At 35.3% G+C, this 25,396-nt stretch overlaps 1 long non-coding RNA gene across 1 annotated transcript; it reads right to left on the reverse strand.

Moving 5' to 3' along the window:
- Window positions 1-1,423: 1,423 nt before the first annotated feature.
- Window positions 1,424-6,936, reverse strand: LOC144311922 (uncharacterized). Its single transcript, XR_013377398.1, has 3 exons — window positions 6,720-6,936; window positions 5,305-5,369; window positions 1,424-2,357 (listed from the first exon to the last, which is right to left on the reverse strand). It is a non-coding gene; the product is annotated as an uncharacterized LOC144311922 (long non-coding RNA).
- Window positions 6,937-25,396: the final 18,460 nt, after the last annotated feature.

The following is a 25,396-nucleotide window of genomic DNA, read 5'->3' on the forward strand; positions in this document are numbered from 1 at the left end:
TAATAAGTAAGTAAAATATTTTAAAAGAGAAGATTCTAAAAAAAAAAAAAAAGAAGATTCTGCAAAAGTTTATTCTACATCTGAAATTATAGCTTAAGTTTCTTGTCACTATTTCCTTCAGCATACTTGCAGAGAAGCATCTTGGAAACATTATAAAATTGCACTTAAATATTCTTAACTAATATTATAATGAAGAAATTTTTTCTTAGGGTTGGAAGTTCAAGCCTGGTTCTCAGTAGGATCCATGAGCTTATGTGTATCATGTATTTACTTTTTGAGACTTATAAACATTGCTCTCTCCCCAGCATATTCCTATGAAAAACTTTGAAAGAACAGTGCAACTTGTGCTTTTAGCCATTATATATGATTCTTACAATATTTGAGTGTATATAAATATAAAGATATATTTCTGGTTATGATCAACAGAGGAAAGATTGACAACAGATTAAAGATTGATGACTAAAAGGAAAAAGATTCTTTTAAAAAGTGAAAGGGGTTGAAAACCATGAATGGCAGTAAAGGAACCGACTTTTGAAAGTCACATTTTCCATTGTAATAGATGAAAAAAAATGAAAAAGAAATGACAAGTGCAGTTGCTCTTGTTATTATTTTTGATGCTGTTGCTAATGTTGTAATTGACAACAATAAGGATAAGGAAGATAATATGGTGTCCAGGGTGGCTGGGAGATACAGAAGCTTACATGTTGATGATTTCTATTGTCATACTGAACTATGAGACCAGACCATGATTCCAAGTGAGGGTGAAGAGGGAAAGCAGATTGTTTATGGAGAGAGATGTGAACTCTTGGAAAGATCTGAAAGTGTTGGTCACATTTGAGTATTTTTCAATTTTTTTTTATCACATACTTCATTGAAAATATCTAGCACAGTTGTATAATTTTTCCCAGGAAAATTCAATGACTGCCTGTAGGGATGGAGAAGTCATATGGTAAGGTTATCTAGAGTTGCCAGGTATGATTGACGCAAGGTGAGTGTGGACCATATCACTATGATCATCCACAATTGTACTGAGGTAAACACCTGGGTATAAACTGGACCAATCTTCTCCTGAGATTGAAGTGATTACACAATTGCTGTTGGGTCTATAGTAGGATAAATACCAGAATATTCCACTTATATGAGGTAACTAAAACAGTCAGTCTCATGGGGCAGGAAATGGAGTGATAGTTGCCAGGAGCAGGAGCTAGGAAGAGGAGTTGGGAAGTCATTGCTTAATGAGCATAAAGTTTCAGCTCTGCAAAACCAAGTTCTAGGAATCTACTGTACAACATGGGATCTATAGTTAATAGCATGGTATTGTGCTTCTCAAAATATATTAAGAAGATAGATCTCATATTAAGTGTTCTTATCGCGTGCACACACACACACACACATACACACATACCACAGAACACAAGAGGAGTTTGAGAGGTAATAGATATATTTATTGTGGTGATGGTATCATGAGTGTATGCTTATATCCAAATTAATCTAATCTACACTAAGTGTATCAATTATATCTTAATAAAGCTAAAAAATTAAAAAGGCAACATAAACCTGGAGGACTAGTCATTCACTTAATAAAGCAAAGCAGGTGTATGAACAGAAATAATACAGGCATGTGCATATGTACAAAACATAAGCTAGAAACTGTGTCCTCTTGACCTTCTAGAGCCAAAATTTTAGTACCTTGTGAATCCTCTGTTGCTGCCATTTTGCTCTGTGAGAAAAGCAATCTTTCTAATGAATTCACCTTTTGTTTTTTAGGCTGCTTTGAATGGATTCTGTTACTTGGAATCAAATGATCTCTGACTAAGACACTTTGGAAACCATTCAATTAAGAATAGACTGTATTCTTTTTCATCTTGTATTACTTGGTCAATTCCCTCAATATTATTATTGCCCTTTGGGGGTAATTCTAATTTCCAGACTATATTAGTCTGCTTTATCAAGATCTTTTACTTTTTGTACTTTGATAACTAAACATTTCAGTTGACCATACGATTAATAGAAACAGAAGGTTTGCACGGTTGTCAGTGAAGCTAACTATTTAGTTTAACTAATAGAGTTGTATGGCCAGAATCATGGTAGTGCTAACCTTAGCCTATTGTTTTCTGATCCAACTAAGAGAGTGGAACAATCAGGAATGGCGTGTCTTCCATTAAATTTAAGCTCTACTAGATCAGCAAGGGTTTTCTCTCTTGTTCACCAGTTTCCTCAGTGCCTACAGCATAAGTAGTTAATAAATATTTGCTGAAATATTGAAAACCATATTGTTTTTAAAAGGCTTGTCATAACTGTCATTGTCTCACTTGGAGTCTTGGACAAATGGTAGAGAGATTTCTGTCCTTAAGTATCTGGAAAAAAAAAAAAAAAACAGGCTTACTCCCATTAGCTCAAGACAGCAGAATTATAAAATCAAATAATCTTTAACTTTCTGTAGTCCTCCCACACTCTGGTATCTAGTAATGTTCTTTGTCTCATTAGGGATTAAATCTTTATACAAAGCTTGTGTAACTATATCTGAACATATGCCCCTACCTTATGCCTATGAAGTGTTTTCTTGAAATAGAACTAATGAGACAAATAAGCAGGTCTTCTCTCCACAAATCCTGCTTTCACTGAATCCTGTTTTTAATTACACTCTTCCCCCCATAATAGCAAGGCCTGCAGTTTTAACCTTAATCATTCTCACCTAGCCTATAGAAACCCAAGATGGATTTTCAGTCAAGTTGATTATCTGGTGCACACCTGCTAGCATAATTAGGGGTAGAATATGATGTTTTTCTCATTTACTCAACTAAAAATAGTTTAAGCCAAGTGTAGCATCAGTGTTTCAACAGTTGGATATCTTTTGGGTACTTTGAACATCACACTCCACTACCTTACTTGTAGAATCTTGTTTTATTCCTTTATTCTTTAGGTCAGTGCTTCTGTAGAACCAAGGCATAGTCTTGAAATATACATTTTAACAAACATTCAAGGTATAGTAGGTATGGGGCACCTGGGTGGCTCAGTGCTTGAGCGTCTGCCTTTAGCTCAGGTCGTGATCCCGGGGTCCTGGGATTGAGTCTTGCATCGGGCTTCTCACAGGGAGCCTGCTTCTGCCTCTATCTATGCCTCTGCCTCTCTCTGTGTGTCTCTTATGAATAAATAAATAAATAAATAAAATCTTTTTTTTTTAAAGTATAGTACGTAGATGGTAGACAACATTTGGAGGCACAATGCCTTAAGGAGAGAAGAAAGTGGAAATGTTTTTTTAATATTGGTCTGCTAAAATTTTAAATTTTCCTTTGAGTTAAAGTTTCTAGGCTTAACTATACTCTGCAGAAACGCCAGTAAAAAGTTCTATTGATATTTCTGGGCTAATCCTTTAATGGACAGAAATTCCATATTATTTAAGATCTACTTCCGTGCAAACACAAATTAAAGTTGCCTCCCATTCAACTTTAGCTATAAAATCTATAAATAGAACTTCTCTATAGATTTTCATTCACAACCTCAAATCATGCCCGGCAGAACCTTTCCTTGTTGGACACAACCCACAACTTTAAATTTTAAATATTCTTTAGTTAGACATTCAAGAAAGAAATCAGAAGCCAATGCAGAAATATTTGTTTTGCCACACTTCCAACGGTTTCTTCTCTTTCTATTCCTGGAACTCCAATCTTCTCCTCTCTACTACTGAGAGCTCTTGAAGTAACAAGTCCATTTTCTCTCCACTATGCACTTAGTATGTTTTGTTGCCTCACTCTCAAACTTCCCTCATTTCTCAAGCTCCCATATTCTTATCTTCACTGTTGAAAAGACCCCAAATTTTTAATAGGATTGATTCCTTTAATCAAACCCTGATCACCATAAACTGTAAAATTCATGCTTAAAAGGTGAAGGAATGTTCCATTCTGAAGAACTAAAAATAGCTCCTTTATGAGTCTACAAAGATGCACAATAAGCATATAAAGAGGTGGGTTGAAACCACATGCCACGTAAAAGGATTGGGGGGAATTGTAAGAGATAAAATGAGTCAGCAAGTAGGTAACCCCAGAACAGGGTTAATTAAGCTTGCTCTGAGTCACAAGGTAGCAGGTAGTAGATTAATGGGACAATAGAAAATATATGGAGAGCTGGGACATTAAAAGGAACCTGAAGTGTGCAGTGAGCTGTAAACTCAAGAGAGTGAGAAATTGACATAATTTTGTCTTAGTGACTCTAGAGAATGAGACACATTATTTTTTTGTCAGTCCCTCATGGACCAGACAATTATTTGTAACAGGAACGTGTTTATTGTTGTTTGTACTCATAGCTGCCATTGGCATTTAAGAAAATAACCTTCTTTAACCCTTCCAACCATTGTTTAAGGGTAATTATAATGCTCTGTTAAATTTATTAAAGAGGCCATTAGACTGAGGTGGTTCTAATACCTTAACAGCCTAGTGAGCAAACTGAAGCCTAAGCCTATAAATATCCCAAGGTTAGGAAATAAAAACCTAAGGACAAATGATAACTAGGTTTTTTCAAACAAGGCAAATGCTTAGCTATAGGCAAGGAAAACACTTAGCTATAGCCAATCAAATAATTTCCTTGCTTTGTTTCCACTTTTTCTGTATGAAAAATTTTCCATTCGCACCTATGCATGGAGTCCTCCTAACTGCTTCCAGTTTGATACTACCACTTTCCAATAGGTTTTTACCCAAATAAACTCTTAAAATATTTAATATACTTCAGTTTAGCTTTTAGCAGGTCTCTATGTACAAACAAAGAAATGGAGAGTCCTAGAAGTTACTTTATCCAAGATCATATGCCCACTACATAAAATTTGAATATTTAAACCCCAAATTCATTTTCTTTCTTTCTTCCAGAGAGGTAGAATAAGAATCACACATTTACAGGGCCTGAAAAAAAGAGACTGCAACCTTGAAAATATATAAATTATATTATCTAGGGATCCCTGGGTGGCGCAGCGGTTTGGCGCCTGCCTTGGGCCCAGGGCGCGATCCTGGAGACCCGGGATCGAATCGCACGTCGGGCTCCCGGTGCATGGAGCCTGCTTCTCCCTCTGCCTATGTCTCTGCCTCTCTTTCTCTCTCTCTCTCTCTCTCTCTCTCTCTCTGTGACTATCATAAATAAATAAAAATTTAAAAAAATTATATTATCTAAGATTCATTCATTCATTCATTCATTCATTCAGAATTACTTGAGCAGCCTTAAGCACTCCTAGGAATGCTATAGTTTCTGGGGAAATAGCAATGACCAACACAGATTAAAGGCTGACAATAAACACACTGTGTGTTCTGATTTGCTTACCTGTATCTGTCCTATTTTGATTTGCTTTAGTTCCAGTAAAGATGCTGGAGTAAAGTATACCATGCCTGAGGAAGAAAATAGAAGATAATAGAAATGAAAATAGCATGGCCTGGAAATGTAGCCAAAGTCAAACTTCTGCTCTGCCTGGATTGGTAGTAACAAAAATAACTGGTGACAATAAGGAGATTTGGGATGTCACCAGGGAAGGGATTTTTGCTTCACTGCTCCATTACACCGGGATCAAGAAAGGAAAAAGCTATAAATAGTAAATAGTGGAGTTGTAGAAATGTGCATTGAGCCCAACTGCTCTGAATCCTTTGAACTGCTAGGCAAAAGAAAAATAAACAAATGTTTATAACTCTCCAGGGAGCTAAAAAATAGTATGACAAGAAAGTGGAAACATAAGTGTAAGGGTTTAGGATCTTATGTTTAGTTTCACCCCTTGTTCTCCACACCCCTTATTACTTTATTCTGGATTGAGTCTTTCTCTTTTCTTTTGTCTTAGAGATTTATTTATCTATTAGAGAGAGAGAGAGAGAGAGAGAGAGAGAAAGCACAAGGAGGGGTAGAGGGAGAAAATCTCAAGCATACTCCACACTGAGTGGAGAGCCCAATGCAGGGCTCAATCCCACAACCCTGAGATCATGACCTGAGCTGAAACCAAGAGTCTGAGGCTAACCTACTGTGCCACCCAAGCACCCCTCAATTGGATATTTTTCTAATTGTCTTTTATCTGTTGGCTTACGAGCTCCAACTCATTGTTGCCTTACCCAAGTGGTTGCTTTAGGGTTCTATGAAATATATTCATCTCATTCCTCTAATCTTCTAATCTAATCTTCTCTTCTAATCTAATCTTACACTATTTCACTTCTAGTAGGAGAATCCTATTCTTCCATTTATCCTTTCCAGGCCTTCATGGTCCAATTACATTTAACTTCTATCTAAACCTCCCATATATTGTAGCTATTTTTACTTTAAACAGTTGACTATATATGAAGGAGAGAAGAAAAAATATATAATTAACCATGCATGAAGCACTTCTAATGTTCTTTATATCTTTGTCACTCCTGGTTTCTGTTGGCATGCTTTCTGCCCTATGTGAGCTTCTAGCCCTATTCTTCTAGTCCTTTCAGCTGTGTCTTCCCCCGTCAGAGAACAGTTTCCTCATCTGTACTTGCTGATCTGTTCTTAGCTGGGTCCTTGAGGGTGACCCTCTGGGGCTGCCTGGATTTATCTATGTGCATCTTGCTTCTCTCACTATTCTAACCTGGACATTCCAGCCACCTTGTCTTCCCCAGAGTCACAGCTCTCTCTTCTCAACTGAAGCAGTCCACCCGGCTCTGCCTGGGATCACCTTCCTGAGCCACTGCCTGAAAACTCTTCTGGCAGTAAGCTGGGGCAATTATAGGTCTTACCTTATTTGTTCATTTCTTTCTTTTCTTTTTGTTGTTGTTGTTTGTTTGTTTGTTTCTCATTTCTCAGGGATCACTGTCCTTTGTTGCCTGTTGTTCAAAGACTTCAATGTGGTTTCTTTCATATAGTTTGCCCAATATTTGAGTTGCTTCAGGTGAGCAGATAGAGTTGGTACTTGTTACTCCATCTTGATCTGAAGAAGTCCAAAGCTTTATTATTTTATTTAGCAACTGTCATGTAGTATTTACTATGTCAAGCACTGTTTTATGTGTTTTACAAACATGAATTTAGATAATTCACATAATATTCCCATGAGGAAGCTGCTACTACTATCTCCTCCCATTTTATAGATGAGCAAAATAAGGCACCTAGAAGATAAGGAACCCATTTAATCTCACCCTGATAACTGAGGCAACTTATTTTAACTACCAAAAAGCACGGGCCTATAAAGAACAGCCATGACGAAGCATTTCAAAGACACTGGCCTTGCTAGTGTGCTCAAGATAATTCTCAGGGTCATGATCAGAAGATGGAGAGAGAAGAGTAATGCATAACTCTTAGTACCGAAGTTTTTAGATCCCTACTTCCACAATATACCAAAGACTTCTGGCATTTCAAATTCATGTAGGGTAAGTTACTACTGACCTCAGGTTTTAGCCAATCAATTAAGAGGATAGTTCAAAATATTTTAAGCTGCTTAACCAAGAATATTCAATCTAGAATCTTTGGTACTATTTTAACAAACCAAAACCTACTCTAAACATGGATACTTCTCTATGAAATCTAACACTCTCTGAAGCAGTTTTCACATATATCACCCTGATTTTTACTGTAATTATCAATGTCTTGCAATTCTTTTGTTGGGAACTCTCCAACAACTTATGTGAGCTTTACTGACCTCAACACGCAGATATCCCACTGTGAGATCTCACAGTAACTAAAATTCTGAAAATAGTGATAGATGATAAAGGACAGGCATATAGTAAAATGACTTCCCCTTGCAAGGTAAATGTCTCCATCAAGATAATGATGATTTTAGCTGAAAATAGAGAATGATTTTAATTAACAACATATTGAAGATTAGGGTAGTTCTCATTCTTCCTGTATATTTACATTTCAGTTTTCAGGAGCTCTTTATTTCCTGATTGTTGCCTTAAATTCAAAAGAACCAATAACCCACGGAGCCTGTAAACTCAATTGACATTGTGACAAGGTAACCTTAGCAATCAAACTTTGAGGTACTTCATTCTTTAGTTTCAAATGACATAGAAAATTTCTTTAACACATTTATAGAAACTGATTCAGTTCTTAACTATATCTTCAGCCAAAATTGAGGAAAGGTTTTTGGTTCTTCTATTTCATTGAGCTTTACAGAGCAATTAAAAGAAGCCGGCCCATCTCAGAGATCTTGGGTTTGTCATTTATTCCTTTAGGCTTGTGTTTCTAGGTCACATTAAAACCTTGTGTTCAACGAGCATTTTATCCCAGAAAACCATGGGTGATAATGTAACTAACTTTGCCCCTAAAGATCATGGGCCTCCAGAGACCATTCCTTTTTACTATCTTCAGCCCTAACAGAACCAGTTAACAAACACTGTGGTAGGCAGAATGGCCCCCAGCTATAATGGCCCACACCATAATCCCTGTACCCTATGAATATGTGATGTCATGTGGCAAAAGAATCTTTGTAGTTGTAATTAAAGTTATAGACCTTAAAATAAAGAGACTAACCCAGACTACCCAGGGGGCTTAGTGAATATGAACCCTTAAAAATATAGAACATTTTCCAGCTGGAGTAAGAGAAATTCAGAAGTTGGAGACATGTGAAGCATGAGAAGGACTTGACCCATTGTTACTAAATGGAGACCACAAATAAAGCAAGAGAAGAAATTCAGGCAGCCCCTATGAACAAAGACCAGACCCCAGTGGACAGCCAGCAAAGAAACAGGGACCTCAATTCTATGACTTCAAGGAACTGAATTCAGTTAATAACCTGAATGCGCTTGGGAGCAGTTTTATTCTCAGAGCCTCCAGAAAGGAACACAACCTTGACAATATAACCTATCTTGATTTCCACTTTGTGGAACTCTAAGGAGAAGCCCGGCTGAACCATGCTATACCAGGATCTCAGACCTTCAGATCTGTGATGTAATAAGTGGATGTTGTTTTAGGCTGCTAAATTTCTTGTGATTTGTTATAGCAGCCACAGAAAACTAATAACCCCATCATTTTTCTGAAAACCTGGATCTGAAACTAGGACTTATTCTAATTCTACCTGAATTCCTAGTACAATTAATGGGCGCTTATTCATGATGGTTTAAGTCAATTATTAATTGGGTTTTTTTAAAGAGATTTTAAGTAGTTCACAATATCAAGAGAAAGAAAGAAGAAACAGTTCAGAAGAAAAGAAGGAACAAAAATTAAGTATTCGTTCCTTAGCCAAAAACATGACTAAGAACTAACTTGATGAAGACATCACTACCTCTCTTGTGGAACAGTATCTTTTGCTCCACCAATCCTGCCAACTCCAGACACTAACACAGCCTTAACCACTGGCCTCATTGTCCCTAGCAAATGCTTGCGAGTGCTGCTACCACCATCACTAGAAATTGGTCTCCATAGTCACTCTTGTATGTCATTATGGCCTTTTAATCCAACATTTGGAAATGGATGAACTTGAATGGCTATACATTGCTTAAGTGCAAATACCTAAGCTGTCCTTGCAGCTGGAAAAGAGGCATCTGCTATTCTTGGGCATAATAAAAAGAGAAGAGCTCTGCTTCTTCCCAACCACAGAGTTGGGAGTAGAGCAAAAGTAGAGAAAGGAAGGGTTTTCAAAGGATGGGCAAACAAATGTTCAACATGCCCCAATTTTTCAGTTCACTTGCTTAAAAATTTTCCAAGTATTACCTTAGATTCCTTCAGATCCCTGCTACAAGTTACAATTTCTGCAACATTTGAAATTGTCTGAGGATTCAGGTACCATAGACTATATGCTGAGAATGTTGGGTTAAGATCTGAATTTGGCCTTTTCCCCAGTAAGATGGTTATATCATTAGAACAGAGATTATAGGAGCATAGCAGTGAAACAAACCAAAATGTTCTCTTTTAATCTCAAGTGAGGTGACCTTGGCTATGTCTCTATTTAGGCTTTTAACATTTGTTTCATCAAGTGTAGAAATGATAATGAGCCTACCTCAAATGGGTATTGATTAGGTAATGTGATATTATAAAGCTATTTAGAGCAACCTCTGAAAAGCTAAATGTGGATGCAAGATAAATTGTGAGCAGGTGGTGGACAGGGAAGTGTGTGTGAATTGTGAGTGTAAAATTAGGTCTATGTACCAGATACTGTCTTTTGAAGCATTGCATGTGTTATAGATTAAGCGTGTCTCCCCAAAATTCGTATGTTGAAAATCTAACCCCTGATGTGATCATACTAGGAGGTGGAGCCTTCAGGAGGTAATCAGGTCATGAGGGTAAAGTCTTCATGATTGGGATCAGTGCCTTACAAAAGAAACACCAGAGAACTCTCTTTTTCTTGCCACCATGTGAGCTAATGAGAAGTTGGCAGTCTGCAGCTCAGAAGATGACTTTCACCAGATTCCAACCATTTTAGAACCCTGATCTCAGACTTTCCAGTCTCCAGAATTGTGTGAAATCTACTTCTGTTATTTATAAGCTACTCAGTTTATGGTGCTTTGTTATTGCAGCCCAAACTAAAACAATACGTTAACAAATCTAAATAACATGGCAAACAAGGTAAAAGTGTGTTACTATGACATTATTTATGCCTTTTTGCTTAAAGACAAAACAAATATATATGTATATGTATCTATAATTATGTCTATGTATCTTTCTCTGCTGTTTTCTCCCCTGCTGACTAATGGTGCTCCAGATGAATTGCCATTTGCCCCCTACCAATCCCCAATCTCTTCAATTCTTGATTTTCTTAGAAGGAGCTATGACATATAGTTCCCATGACACTTTTCTTAAATGATGCCTATATAAGGAGCTGATTATTTAACTTAGAGGAGGCAGTGAAAGTAATTTAGAGAATTCTTATCTTATTTAAATACAATCCATGTGGATTTCAAACTAACAATACCACAAAGTTAAATAGGATAACAACAACAAAAAATAGATGGAATGATGGAGGGAGAGAAGAATGAACAAGTAGGGGCGCCTTGGTGGCTCAGTTGGTTAAGTGTTTGACCTCTTGGTTTCAACTTAGGTCATGATCTCATGGGTGGTGGGATGGAGCCATTTTTCAGGCTCTGCGCTCAGCAGGGAGTCTGCTTGACAATCCTCTCTCTCCGCCCTTCCTTGTATTCTCTTTCTTTCTCTCCTATAAATGGGTAAATATTAAGAAGAAGAAGAAAGAAGAAGAAGAAGAAGAAGAAGAAGAAGAAGGAGAAGGAGAAGGAGAAGGAGAAGGAGGAGAAATAATGAATGGGTAGGCAGACATATATGTAACAAAATAAATATAGCAAACTATTCACTGAAGAATCTAGGTGTTTGGTATATCATGGCTCATTGTATGATCCTTTTAATGTCATGAAATAAATAACTTAATTTTAAAATTAAATGTTGGGAAAAATATAATGTTGGATTAGAAAAAGCTTTACAGTTCATTTAGCACAATTAATCACTGCATGGCCTAGTATTGTACTCAATAAATATTTTTGTGTGAATAGATGAAATGAATTTGGCAAATAAAATCAATACTCAGTATGGATAATAAGACTGCTAAACTGCAGGAGAAAATGAGAGGAGATTGACATAGATTATGGAAGAACCTAGATTAAAAGAATGTAGTTTGTTTCTGAATTGCTCCCATTAGATGAGCAATTTTGTAGAGTTAAAAAATATGTCAGGCCCATACATGCAAAATACATTTGGTGGAAAAAATGTCATGAGTGATTTACCACAGAAACTCTTCTTCTTCAACTGGGTGGCCACTCTTTATCATTTTAGGATCAGCTGAGAGGTCATCTCTTCTGGAAATGCCTCCACCAATCCTCAAGGGGGGTTAAGTATCTGCTGTATGTGTTTCCATAACAATTGGTGTTGGTTTTTAACATACTACACTTTCCCTCTATATTTATCTATTTCCTTATCTGTTTTCTACATTTTGAGGACAGATACTGAAACTTTTAACCTATTTTTGTTTTTGTTATTCAGTAGGTTCTTTACTATTGAGTGATTCTATTGGTTTTAACTGAAGGGGTGAGAATATAGCTGTTCATTAAATAGGCATACTGACTTATATAAGAGCACTTTCTACTGGCTTCAATGCAGAAATTTGACATTTCTAGATGAGATTAAATTAAATTTTAGAGTATGGTGGTCTTTTACATGTAACAGGGAAACGAGGAACAGAACACATTTATTTGGTGGATAAGGATATTCACAGAAGTAAAGATATCATAGGATTGGCCTCGGTTCCAGATGTCATGAGATGGAAGTCGTGTATCAGAACACAATGTGCCTTGGTAGGTCTTTCCCATAAGGCTCTGCTTCTGTGGATACTCTGTGACTCTTGTCTCTATGGTTTATATTTCTCCAGTTTTCAAAAGCTGGAGATAATAACTTGTCTCATTTTCTCTTCTTAGCTTCATATTTCTATTCAATCATGTCTTCCAAAGCTTCATGATTTTTTTTGTATCTCTTTCTTAGGAAACATTATATTTTCACTTTGACCTCACTGTTTTCAATTGCAACAGTAACAACAACAAAACTCCCCAAACGATTAAAAGATAAACATCTTCTCTTGTCCATAGCCATCAATCAGTACTGAGAACTTCGACTTAACAAAGTTATTAGACATCACAGACACTTCCCTTTGCAAAAGGGAACAGTACCCACCCACATGAGTAATGGTGAGGGTGGTAGAGAGGTAAAAAACAAGCCTAAAAAGCTACTTCCAGCAGTTTTGATCACTTCATCTGAACATGATTGCCTCTAAGAGTTAGATGCACATGATGTCAGTCATTCTTTCTACCTTCATTGCATTAATACATTCCATGATTGTCTGAACTAGTTGCCGCCCAACTAATAATTAATACTCTTCATCAGTTAGCACCCATTAGCATACATCAACCAGTTCAAAATTCAATATGTTCAATAATTCCTTGGGTAACTCTTTAGTAACACATAGTCTATTTCAAGAGCTCTAATCAGGGTAAAACACCTAAAATATTAATAATAACACCAGTCATCATGATTAAATTCCAAATGGCTACCAAATAATAAAATCTCTAAAAATTGAGTAAGCAGACTGACTTGTCTCCTGCCTCCATTATAGTTTAAGTACATCCAATACCATGGTAAAAATAAAGAAACAAAAATCTTTGTTTTGTATATAAATAAACAAATCAGTAAGCAGAAACAAGGACACTCTGTAACTAGCCCCTAAATTTATGAAGCCTTGAGTCTTTTTACTGAAAGGTACTAATGTCCTTGTAAAATAATTGTTTCTGACTTTGGAATATGACTTCTGAAGATCCATGATAAACTTGCAGATATATAATCACAACGTAGAGACTGAGATGTTTGGATTTTTTCCAATTATAAACAGACTGTGTCTTTGTAATCTTATGTCTTTTTTTTTATTTTTTTAATACTTTCTGGCTGTATTGTTGTTGCTGCTGTTGTTTGGAAGGTGGGAGGAGGGGTAATGATTATTTTTTTCGAGAGCTGGATTTTAGAAAAATTTCAATTAATGAAAGAATTATTTTTTTCTCTGGGCTTAAGTCTAGAAACAAAGTACAAAGAGCTAGGAAGCCACGGCAGGGTTTGTAAAGTTTGTGAAACATTTGAGGAATTGGTGGGAATAGAATTAGCTTATGGGAGTAGAAATAAACAATCTACAGAGGGAATAGCATTAAACAAATCATGGAAAGTAACATGCTCAAATGTGTCAGATGTTCAGTTTAGATGAAACACAGGTTTCATGTGGTAACAGATACACAATAATGTAGGGAAGATAATCTAATTACCTCAGATATCATGCCACCGCTGGTGCTTTTTTTTAACCAAATAGAGCATTAATATGCTCCATTATTAATATTTAGCTGCACACACATTATGTAAATAATCTTATTTGTCTTTTGTGATGAATATTTTTCATGTTGAAAGCTTCCTTAAAGAAGAGTCTGAGACATCCAAGAAGCTTCATTATATAATATCATCTCTACATTTTTTTTCCCTTGCTATCTTTCTTCAGGAAATAAGAAAAGGCACGCTATCTCTACTGTTTTTTTTTTTTTCTCAGCAACCATGCAAACTATGATGGAAGTGTGGGGATGAAAGATTATTGCCTTTCACAGCCTTTCATTGTGACTTGTTGCTTCTACATGTCACTTTTATTCTGTATCTCACTGAGTGGAATATCCTATATGAGTTTCAAAGTGAAAAATAATGCAAATAAATTTCTCTGTGTCACATATAGTGATTAAATATAAAAAATCAGTTATCAGAGCTGCACTAGATAATAAAGCATTTCAGTAATCATGTGGAGAATTATTTATCCACCTCCCACCTCTCCTGGGGGAATGGGTTCCCCTGGCACTTATTCCCCATAGAGTTAAATTAAACTCAGTTGTGTTTCCTGATGTGGATAAGTATCCATCTGTGGCCCTGATTACCACCATCATTATGCGTTATTAACCAATGTGAAAATTATCAAGTTACGTAATGATAGCAGTCAGTTAGCACCATTTGCCTTCACATCCTTGCTTAAAAGTGTTTTCTGCAAATGAAAAGAGTTTAAAATTGAAATTTGTCCTTTAAAAAGGGGACATGGTTTTTTGGTATGTGTTTAAAATATTACCTATGTATTATTATAATTATAGGTAACATGTTACCTATAATATTATTATTCTTAAATTATTTATATTATTTTTCCAACACTTTCATCAAGAGTGAATAATAGTCATTGATTTACTATGGGATTAAGTACAATTGTCTAGGATGATAATGGCTCTAGAAACCAGACTTGGCTTAGTCTTGGGGGTAATTAAAAGAGTGATCTTTTCAGAATTTCAATTTCAGGCTTTCTCACTGAGTAAATTATAAAGATGCACCCCAGGGAACTCTAAGGAAGTAATGAGGCTTTCATTTCCATATGTCAGATTAGTTTTTTTCTAGTGTACTTATTACCCGAAAAGGCCATGAGCTAATTTCTTGGCTCGTGCAAAGCAGAGAAGACCCTGAACAACATTTTCCGATAAAAGGCACACGGAGAAAGTCAACGCTGATAGGAATTTGTTGCCAGAGCATTCTTCATGCTTGCCATAATTCCATAAGATCATCTGAGTGCATTTGTGCAAATGGAAAAAAGGCATGTGCAGAAAAGAATCTATCTTCCAAAGTGATATAACATCATCTATCCACACTATGTATAACTCTTACCGGTGTTAAGGCCACTCTGTATATCAAAGATTTGGAAAACACATTTTGAGTTAACTTGCTTTATAGTGTCTTAGCCAACTGTTTATTTAAATTGAAGTTCACTGGATCTCTCCAGCTGGATATCTTGCTATTTTAGAATAGAATTCTAAAATTAGAAGATCTTATTTTGAAATACTTTGTAATTGGCCTGCACATGTTATAGATCCAGATGGTACAGCTGATCCCCAATAGGGGCATCTTATAGATCTGAATGTTCTCAAAGCCCTGAACTACATCACACTCACCATTCAGTAGATGATACTAATCACATATTCTTGGCACCTTCTGGGATCCTATTCACTCTAATATTTGTGATGTTTTAGAAACTAACCCATATCTCCATTCTAGGTCCAGGCATAAGCACTACTTTATATGGATTGAGATTTTGTTTCTTAAGGAAATAAGTTTTGCTGGTGGACCATCCAATTATAACAAGGAATCCTGCCATTTCATATAAGGAATAAATGTTGATTGATAGATCTCTTGGTGACACCAGGTCACGGAACTATTAGCATCTCTGAATATGTCTGCCAAGTCCTCAAGCTAGTAAGAGTTGATCCAACTTTGTAAATAGACTTTTGAGCACACTGTATATGGTAAGTGGAAAACTATTTTTACTAACACATTATCTATAAGAGTCAGAATATTATATAGAAAGATGGTAAAACTGAATGTGTATAAAGCTATTTCAGCTTAGTGTGTAGGATGGGCATGATAATTAAATTTAGATAACTAATATGGAGAATAAATTTTATTTTGTTTGAGAGGGAGAACAAATATAGAAGTCTCATATAGAGATGTTATCTGTTTTTATTTCCAAGCTTATTCTGGTTTTGAACAACTTTGGAATGAAAGCATTAAAAAAAAAAAAAAAAAACAAGTAAACCTTCCACTCTTGAATTCACACAGTACCCCCCAAAAATCCAACGTTTGAATTTATAAGTGGATTAAGTGGGCAGTAAAACAAATCTTCCATAGTCTAGAAGACTTCAGATAATGTATACACCCTATTATGTAAATCATGAAAACCATAAAACTGACAAATCAACCTGTCAGTTGATTTGAAACCCCCCCAAAAAAAATAAATAAATAAATTACCCTTATCTTTTCTTAATTGTAAACATTTTGCTCCACTGTAGTAAGTTTCTCCCTTGATCTAAAAAAAGTCAGTGACAAAAGCTATAAAGGATGTAGTGATTTTAGTTATAGTTTATAACTCAAAACACAGATAGAAAACTAAGGAGTAATAAAATAATAACTAATAAACACAACATAGGAAATGGAAAAGAAAAAAAAATCTCTTGGTCACTAAAACACATAAATAATCCTAATTTCAGGGTTTTCATACAGTTATATCTCAATCAAATTAATTGATAATAGAATGACTCTTTCACTTAATGCCATTATTCTTGTTTCTCATTATTAACAAAGAAAAGAATTATAAGATTCTAGGTGTTACGACGAACACAACTTACTGAATTCTCTCAGCATTATCAGAAGATATCACCTCTACTTGTCAGACAAAGACATTCAGAACATGAGAAACCTAAGTGTATATTGGCAACAGGTGGGGCCAAGGAAACAAATTGAGGTCATATTCATCTGGTGTTAGAATACAATCTAAACTTCCTCAATTTAAAGATAGTTGTATACCAAAAAAAGCAGAAGACATGGCCTCCAACTTGACTGAGTTCATAAAGAAGTTTATAAATGTCTCTCTTTTAGGGGCAGGTGGGTGGCACAGTTGGTTAAGTGTCTGCCTTTGGCTTTGGGTCATGATCTCAGTGTCCTAGGACTGGGACTGAGCCCAGTGACTGGCTTTCTGTTCAGCAGGGAGCCTGCCTTTCCTGCCCTCTGCCTTTCCCTTTCCCTCTGTCCTCTCCCTCTTCCACTCCTCAAAATTGACATTTCTCATTTTAGGTTTTCATAAACTTAAAATTTTCTAAAATTTTAGAAAATTTGATATATTGTAGAAAATATTTGTAAAATATTTGTACAAAATTGTAAAAAATATTTATATTATCCTTCTTGATTTATCTGGCTTATTTTTAAAAAAAATATGTGATTAATACCTCTTAATTTCAGAGTAAAATCAGAGTCCTAGTATATTAGATATAGAAAAGAGATTATCTAGACCAGTGCTGTCTGATAGAAATTTAAGAAGAATCGTATATATGTAATTTTAAATTCTTCAGTTGCTGTATTAATATAAATAGAGGAAACAGATGAAATTAGTTTTAATAATATATTTTATTTAAATAATATAGCCAAAATATTACCACCTCAACCAATACAAAGAAAATATTGAGATATTTACATTCTTTTTAGGGGGGATAGGTGGAAATGCAATCTTCAGAATCAGGTGTACATTTTATATTTACAGCACATCTCAGTTCAGACTAGTCACATAATCACAAGGAGCATATGCCTAGTGACTATTACATTGGAAAGCACAGCTCTAATCTGTATTTAAGAGATAAAGAAAATAAGATCCTAGATAGATTAATAAATTTGCCTGAATGAGAACTTTACAATGAGACCCATGTACCTCACTCTTATAATGTTGGGCTTATGAATAATAATTGTTGACTTCTTCTGGGCATTTATCATGTGTCAAGCAGTGTTCCAAACCCTTTATATTATGAACGCTTTAATTGTCACAAGAATGAAGAAGGTGCTATTTTCTCTCTTATACTGAGGAGGAAACCCAAGTATGAAAACGTTCAGTCTTGACCAAAGGTACTGGCTTCTAAGTGGCAAAAAAAGGATTCGAACCCCAAGACTCCAGTTTATATTCTAGATCATGACAGTTTTCTGGCAGAGCATAAAACAGATGACTTTCTATTTTATAGTTGAAAGCAAAGTACAGAACAATACCGTCAGTCAAAGGCAGTATGTGCCTAATGTTTTCATCAATAACAATGTTTGTTGTACTCAATCGAACTCTTGAGATAACATTGTTCTAGGGAGCTGAAAGCCTTCTTTTTAGCAAAGCCAGTGCATATCTAGCAAAACATGTTGTTATGGGCCGAGTGTCTGGTACTCCTTCCAGACGAGCTTCAGGATTTTTCACTTTCTCAGAATTTTCAGTTTGGTGAATTTCTTTTAATCTATTACTTTCGTTTTTGTTTGTTTGCTTGTTTTGTTTCATTTTAATTTTTGTTTGCTTGCTTTGATATAATTGTAGGAGAACAGTAGGTTTGTACTTTTTGGTAGTTCATGACATTTATTAAACATCATAGTAACACAATTTCTCCATATATTTATTTCTATTACCTTGTCCCTGTTACTGAATGCTGATACACATGGGGTTATTTTTGTTCTACAAAGATATGATCAATGGATTAATGTATAACAAAATTAGCTCTGTCAAACTATTTGAATGCACTAAAAATATTTGATGTCTTAGACATAGCTTAATAATTGATAAATATCTAATCAATTTCTTTGCAAGAATACTGATGTGAGTTATTAACAAAATTAAAGTTGGTATATAATGAGTCAATTAACCATTTAGGAGACTCCCAAGGTCAAAGTATTGATGCCAAAGATAAGATGAGCTTGTTTATGTACTCCATTCACTTAAATCAGTTAGAAATTAATGTTAAAATTCTTTCTTTCTCCTCTTTTCTCCTTGAGAAAAGCCAAGATAGATCCATGTTTAAAAGCCACATCATTACAAAGTTCATTGCACTTAGCCTGCCAATTTTCCTTTTCTAATTTAGATGAAAGTCTATATAAGTTGAATAGTCATGGCTACCTAGATTTCACTGGTTTTTTGGGCTTCAGAAATTAGAATGGATCCTTGACCTGTTCATTGCTGACCATTAGACCAGGCACTTCCCTTACCTTTTGAATAATGACTCAAATAACATTCTGCTCTTCATCAGACAGCTTTCCAACCTAAAGTATCCAATTCAATGTAACTGAAGACTTTGCTGAAGGGACAACAGCTGTTGTAGACTATGGTCACTGTCACTCAATGACACCACCTGATTATTTTAAAAGTTAAAGCACTTTTAATATAATGATTTTATTTTAGAGAGCATCTAGAACTGTCTTCCCTCTTAACCACATTGTTTCAAATACAGTGCAAGTGGCCACAATTAGCTGCAGGCATTTTCCCTTTATTCTTAACTTGAAAATAAAATGATAATTTCTTGCTTCAAATATTCTACTCAAGCTTTCCTGTTAAAAGTCAAGCAAGTATTGATTTTTTAAAAAGTGGTCGTGCAGATGGAACTAATTTTCCTGATTACTTCACAGCATATCAGCTTTGGATGCACAAACACAACCCTGGAGTGAGCAAGTCATAATATGTATTCTGGGGCTGTACTTCTGTAGAGAGCATTGTGACCTCACTGCCATGAATGAATTTCATTACCCTGTTATGGCTTCTGCGATTCTTGTTCCTGCAAGATTGTATTTTATGGGAACAAAAATGGCCTTTAGTTGGTTAAAAAAATATAGAATCACTTTGTGCTCATTACAAATGCTGAACAGCAGATCAAATCATCATTAACTGAATAATATTACCTTTACTTTCTTTTAGCCTCAAAGTAGTTCACATTTAACCCTTTCTTTTCCTATCAGTATTGGACTCCTATTCTTTGTCCTGAATAACTTGAATCCTCCTTATAGGAAAAATAAGCCCAAATAAAAGGGTATTGAAATGTTAATTTACATAGAAAAACAGTATAAAGTAGGCTCTAGGGTAGTTTTTATTATCTTAGAAATATATTTTCTAATAGGTCTCTACTGGCTTAGATATTAGAAATCCTATTTGAAAACTTCAAATCTTTAAGACTACTAGGAAGGCTATCTTTGAAAAATTATAATTGAAATTCTTAAGTAATTAATTGCAGCAGTTTTAAAATGTTATTGTAATAGATAAAATACAGAAAAGAAAAAATTTTATTGTTATTGCTGTCTCAATAAAATAATACAAAAAGCCAGCTTCAATCATTCCATTTCCCTCCTTGAAAACATTTAGTCACTCTCCATTTACCTACAGAGTAAAATGTGAACCCTCTCAGCTGTATGTAAGGTCCCCCAAGTGTGACCTGACCTATGCTCCTTGTCTTATCTTTCTGTTACATTCCCTACACCCTGGTCAATCTTATTCTTAAAAATATTCAAGAATAAGATTAAACAGTCTCCTTTGATAACCTGTGTCCTTGTTAAGTATTCCTATCTTATGCTCATGTCTTTCTGCTCTCTGACCAGATAGCTAAAATGTTCTAAGTAAATATTCAGCTTCTATTCAAGACAAGGTAAGCTGTCTTGCAGAGAATGGACTACATCAATAAAACTAATATGCTAAATTTGCAAATAAAGTAATGTATTATTGCTATTTCATGGAGAATCCCTCCCCCAGAGACAACACTGATAACTTCATAATGGACTCCATTTTGAAGATATTTTTATTTTTGAGGTAGCATTATGCTGTTTTCCTCTTCACCCCAGCCTCCATCAGCATTACACTTGTCAAGATAAACTTGTATCATTCCTTGTGTCATATGAAACCCACCCTGCATTAGATTTTAGGCTGATTGAGAAGCTTTTAGTGATTGAATTTTTAGAATAATAGATTAAGTACTTGAAAAATAATACTCTTAAAGTGTATGGCATAACAACAACCAAAAACAGAGAGACAAATGCTTTCCTATATGGAAAGAAATGTCTTCCTCTAACCTTTTAAGACCTATTTAGTTATGTTGTATCAATCTTGTCTTGGAATACATGTTCTCATCTCATAATTATTGATTGTCACATAATTCACGGACCAGAATAATCTGTGACCTTTCTCAATTAGCAAGGGGTTATGTTAACATGCAACCTTAACATTAGCATCATAAATTCCTTTCAAAATGGAATGATCTTATTTACAATTGATTTGAAACTGTATTTCAAATAGTCTTTGAGATGATGCAATAATCTATTTTTGTAGACATTTCGAAATATCAGGCTCCTATATCTGACATTTCTAAACCTGTAACAGTAGGAATGATGTTTAAGTGACCTTCAAACTTCTTGTGGGATCCTCCTACTTCATAGAAGGGGGAGCTTGTTTGCATGCAAAGCTACCTGGTAGACACAAGCAATACTGAAGCCCAAATGACCTTGTGTCTCTAAAAATAACATGATTAATCTCCAGCATTGCCTTTCCTATTAAGCCCTCCTTGAACACACCCATTGTGGGCACAGATAATTTTTTCCATCTCTCAGTTCCCATAGAATCATATCGATGTCATAGCATTATTTATTATTTTAAATGTTCATCTTATACTAGCCAGAATTTCTAGAGGTCGGAGATTGTCTTATTCATTTCTGATTCCCCAGAACTAGTTTTTCAAGTAGTAGATGCTCAGTAATGATATGCTAATGAATGGTGTAACTTTTCTATCCTCTCCAATTTTCTTATTCTTTGAACAAATGCAGCACTTTCACTCAGTATTTTGATGATTAATCAAGTGTTGCCTTTGGTTGTTGCTTAATCATTTAATGTAGATAGTTCCTTAACATCAAGAAACTGGTCATATTTCTTTCTGTATTCCACTTAATTTTTCAATCACTGGAAAAATAGCAGATACAAATTTGCTGAGTAAGCAATACTGCAATTTCTCATTAATTATCAATTCAAAGAGTTATTGAGCAACCTCTATGCCAAGATAGTTTTGGTCCTCAGGTCAGGACTATCTGTTAAAAAGATAAATTCGAGCCTCATTCCAAATGCACTGAATCAGAAATTCCAGGGAAAGAGCTGAGAAATCTATGTCTTATAGGAGGTACTAATGATCAGCTAAGTTTGGAGATTCTTGAACTGAAGCTACCAAGAGAAAAAGAAGCATTAAATTGAAGATAAATAGGACACAAGGTGTCCCATCTCAGTTTCCTGCCATTCTGCACTGCATGACTAGTGAGTGAATCTGGGTAACACCAGAACCCACCACTAGGACTCAAAAACAAGAAAAAAAAAATCAGAACCATCTTTACAAATAACAGATCGATTCCTTGTGACAATACATGGAATACATACATATATGAAGATTGTAGCCTTTGGAGTGGTTTTCTGAAACAGATACTAGAATCAAGGAACTCTTAGTGAATATAAGAATGACAGACATGCCACTTAACTGGAACAGCAGAGCAGCACGTTGAGGTATACACTGTGGTCCAACATTTCACAGGGTCATAGAAAAATCAAATATATTGTAGATTCCCATTTGTGGACTGACAGAAAATATGCCTTTTGAAATATTAGGAAGTGTGTTTGACTAATCTCACAAGGCATCCCCATGAGCCCAATAAGCTACTAAAAGTGTAAAGCTAGGAAAAACCTGCTCTAACCAGGCAAAACAGTTTAGATAGACATCATCAATCTTTTATCAGTTGCAATATGTAATTTCACATCCATGCAGGCAGGTCAGAACAAAAATCCCAGAGAAAATCAAACAAATGTGAAATTATGCACACAGAATTGATAAAAGCCTACACTGAAACATAAGCAATTCTTGGGTAAAAGAAAGATGGGAATTTTTTCAATGGTTACATCTTCTCACTCTCAAATGAAAATATGCATTATCCGTGGAGTAATTTCTTGATTAAAGCTGAAGATGAAGCCCTCTAATACTATGGGTTATGATCTTTAAACACTGTTTTTAAAGAATATTTATCCTTGGGTATTCCTTAAAGTGCTATTGAGTGTTCATGAGGTATTCTAAGCAGGTAATTTAATTGGTCTGAAAATGGATGGTATTAAGAAAGTCTGGTCAGAGCCCAACAGATACTTTGATACAACCTGAATGTACATGTTCAGGTTGCTGAAGATATAATTATTGTGTTGATGTTCTTAACTCAGTACTATGCTTTTATCTTCAACGGGCTAAAGGAAATTTTGAAATCAGGGACTCTTCATTTCACTGTTGCTCACTCTGAAGATTGAGCAACTTCAATATTAATAGGTATAATATATAAATAAAACCACAGGAGACATTTCATAGTACAGAAACACCAGGGTCTCATTTACTTCCCACCACCAGCATTTTTTCCTTACTACTCTTATGCTCTTTTGATGATCTTGAGCCTGAAAAGAAGCCCCACTATATTCTGTTTTCCCCTGATTGTACACTATCACTTCCTGCTATAAACTTCTTACCTCATAAAGGCCATCCTGAGATAGAAAGATAGGAAATATATCTTTTACTCTGCCAAGTCCAGTGGAGTTTTGATATTGTTAATCAATTAAACATATAAATGTGTTAATTACTTGCACCATGTCAGTATTATGAACATTATAACCTCCTTTCAATGAGCTGTAATTAAATTAGAGTAATGATACATTTAAGCATGAATTGACTAGATAACTACACAAGACAAGTACAATTTTAGGTGTTGAACTGTATTTTCCTGACTCTCAATTCACATCGGGATTTTAGGTAAGTAGAAAAGAAAAAAGTGAGGGTTCGGAGGTTGATGGAAGATAAGGAATAGATGCTTAATAGAATATCATCTTTCATGTTAATTATTGCATTTTCTTCATTTTATGCTTAACTTACCCTACAGTTAAGACTTTCAGATAAACTCCACTTCCAGGAGCTTTCACAGGGAGGGAAGAGCGAGTAAGAAATTGGAAGAAACGTGTAAGGATTTACAAGGCCACTTTGTTCATCAACTCTCCTTTTTCCTTCTATCACCTCAGCATATGAGTTCTGCAAGAAAAATAACAAGACCCAGACATCAGGAGCTCCTAGGAGAATTCCAGGAGAATGGTTGCCTCATCTGGATCCTTCCATTCTGAAGAAACAGATGTAATTTCTATATTAACCTTTTGGCATCTAAATAGGTGGGGAATATATTGAGGAAGGAAAAAAAGCCAAAGTCTAAAGTTGCTTATTTATTTCTAGAGATAGTTGTGTTATATATTTGCAAACTGGTTTATATGACTTTGTTCGCATATTCCCATACATTTACATGCCATTTTCAGATATCACTCACTCTAACTATATCAAATAAGATCAAATAATTAGTTCAACCATGTATGACCACTGTCTAATTTACAGCTTTTTAAAAGGGAGCCTATGCCCACAAATACTAATGTAAAGTAGACAAAGTAGCTTTAAGCTCTCAATGAATCATAATTCAAAAGAGTGCACTTATGTTACCAAATTGTTGATCATTTCTAGGACAAGCACTTTTTGCAAAACTCCTTGCAATTAATCTTGTAAACTTCCCAATTAGTCAGATTTATTTTGGGAGAAGGTAGTAACTGTTCCTCTCATTAGTGTGTCCAACTGTAAGACAGGAGGATTCGAGAATAACCAGGAAGGCAGGTAAATTAAGGTCAATGCTTGAAACTTTTAAAAAAGTGTTATATCTTTTCCTGAGACATTCTTAAAGAAATGTTTATTAATTAATTCAAAAGTCACAGGCATAAATGCTATCCTGAGGGTGGGGGCCGACGGGATGAGGTGAGAAGGGAGAGGGAGAAGGGAAAAAGGAGAATCAAGCCTGTGATAGGATTTCTAAACTTGGCTCAACATTCATTATCTCAAAGGTGACTGTGTCATAATGACAGATCGTGAAGGGGGAGTACAAATGATGAGCTGGGAGGGGGGTTTAAACATGGGCACAGAATGCTCATTAGTTACATTAATCTTGACCTAATGGAAGTCTTGGCTTAGGAAAGTGGTGCTTACATGAATGAGACTAATGTTCTAAATGCAGGATGCTGGCAGAGTAGAAACAAGTTACCGGAAGGTCATGGGTCATAATCTCAATATTTGGTTTTTGGATTCTGAGAGATGAGTGGTGAAAAGTAACCAGTGCCTAAAAAATATTTGGTAATGAAAATTGATTTCAAATCAGAAGTTAATTAAGTTTAATTTGGAGTGAGTGCTAAACTTACTTGCTTGATCTGTTTGGAGATGTTATTAAGTTTAGTCAAATATGCTCCCCTTTTTACCTATGCATAATATTTTTAAAATATGAGAACTCTGGAAAGAAGCCCAAGTTGCAAAATTAAAAGTGTATGTGCTGACAGTCTTCTATCAGTTAACTATATTTGGACCCCAAAGGATTTAAAATAACTAATGATTGAACTGCAAGAATGTCTAAATTTACCATCTCCTTCACTTATAAAGGAAATTAGAGCTATTGGGGGACTTCCTTCCTTCTTTCTCTTCTTTTTTTTTTTTCTTTCCTTCTTCTTTTTCATTTTTTTCTT

This window comes from Canis aureus, chromosome 4, assembly GCF_053574225.1.
Source record: "Canis aureus isolate CA01 chromosome 4, VMU_Caureus_v.1.0, whole genome shotgun sequence".
NCBI lineage: Eukaryota > Metazoa > Chordata > Mammalia > Carnivora > Canidae > Canis > Canis aureus.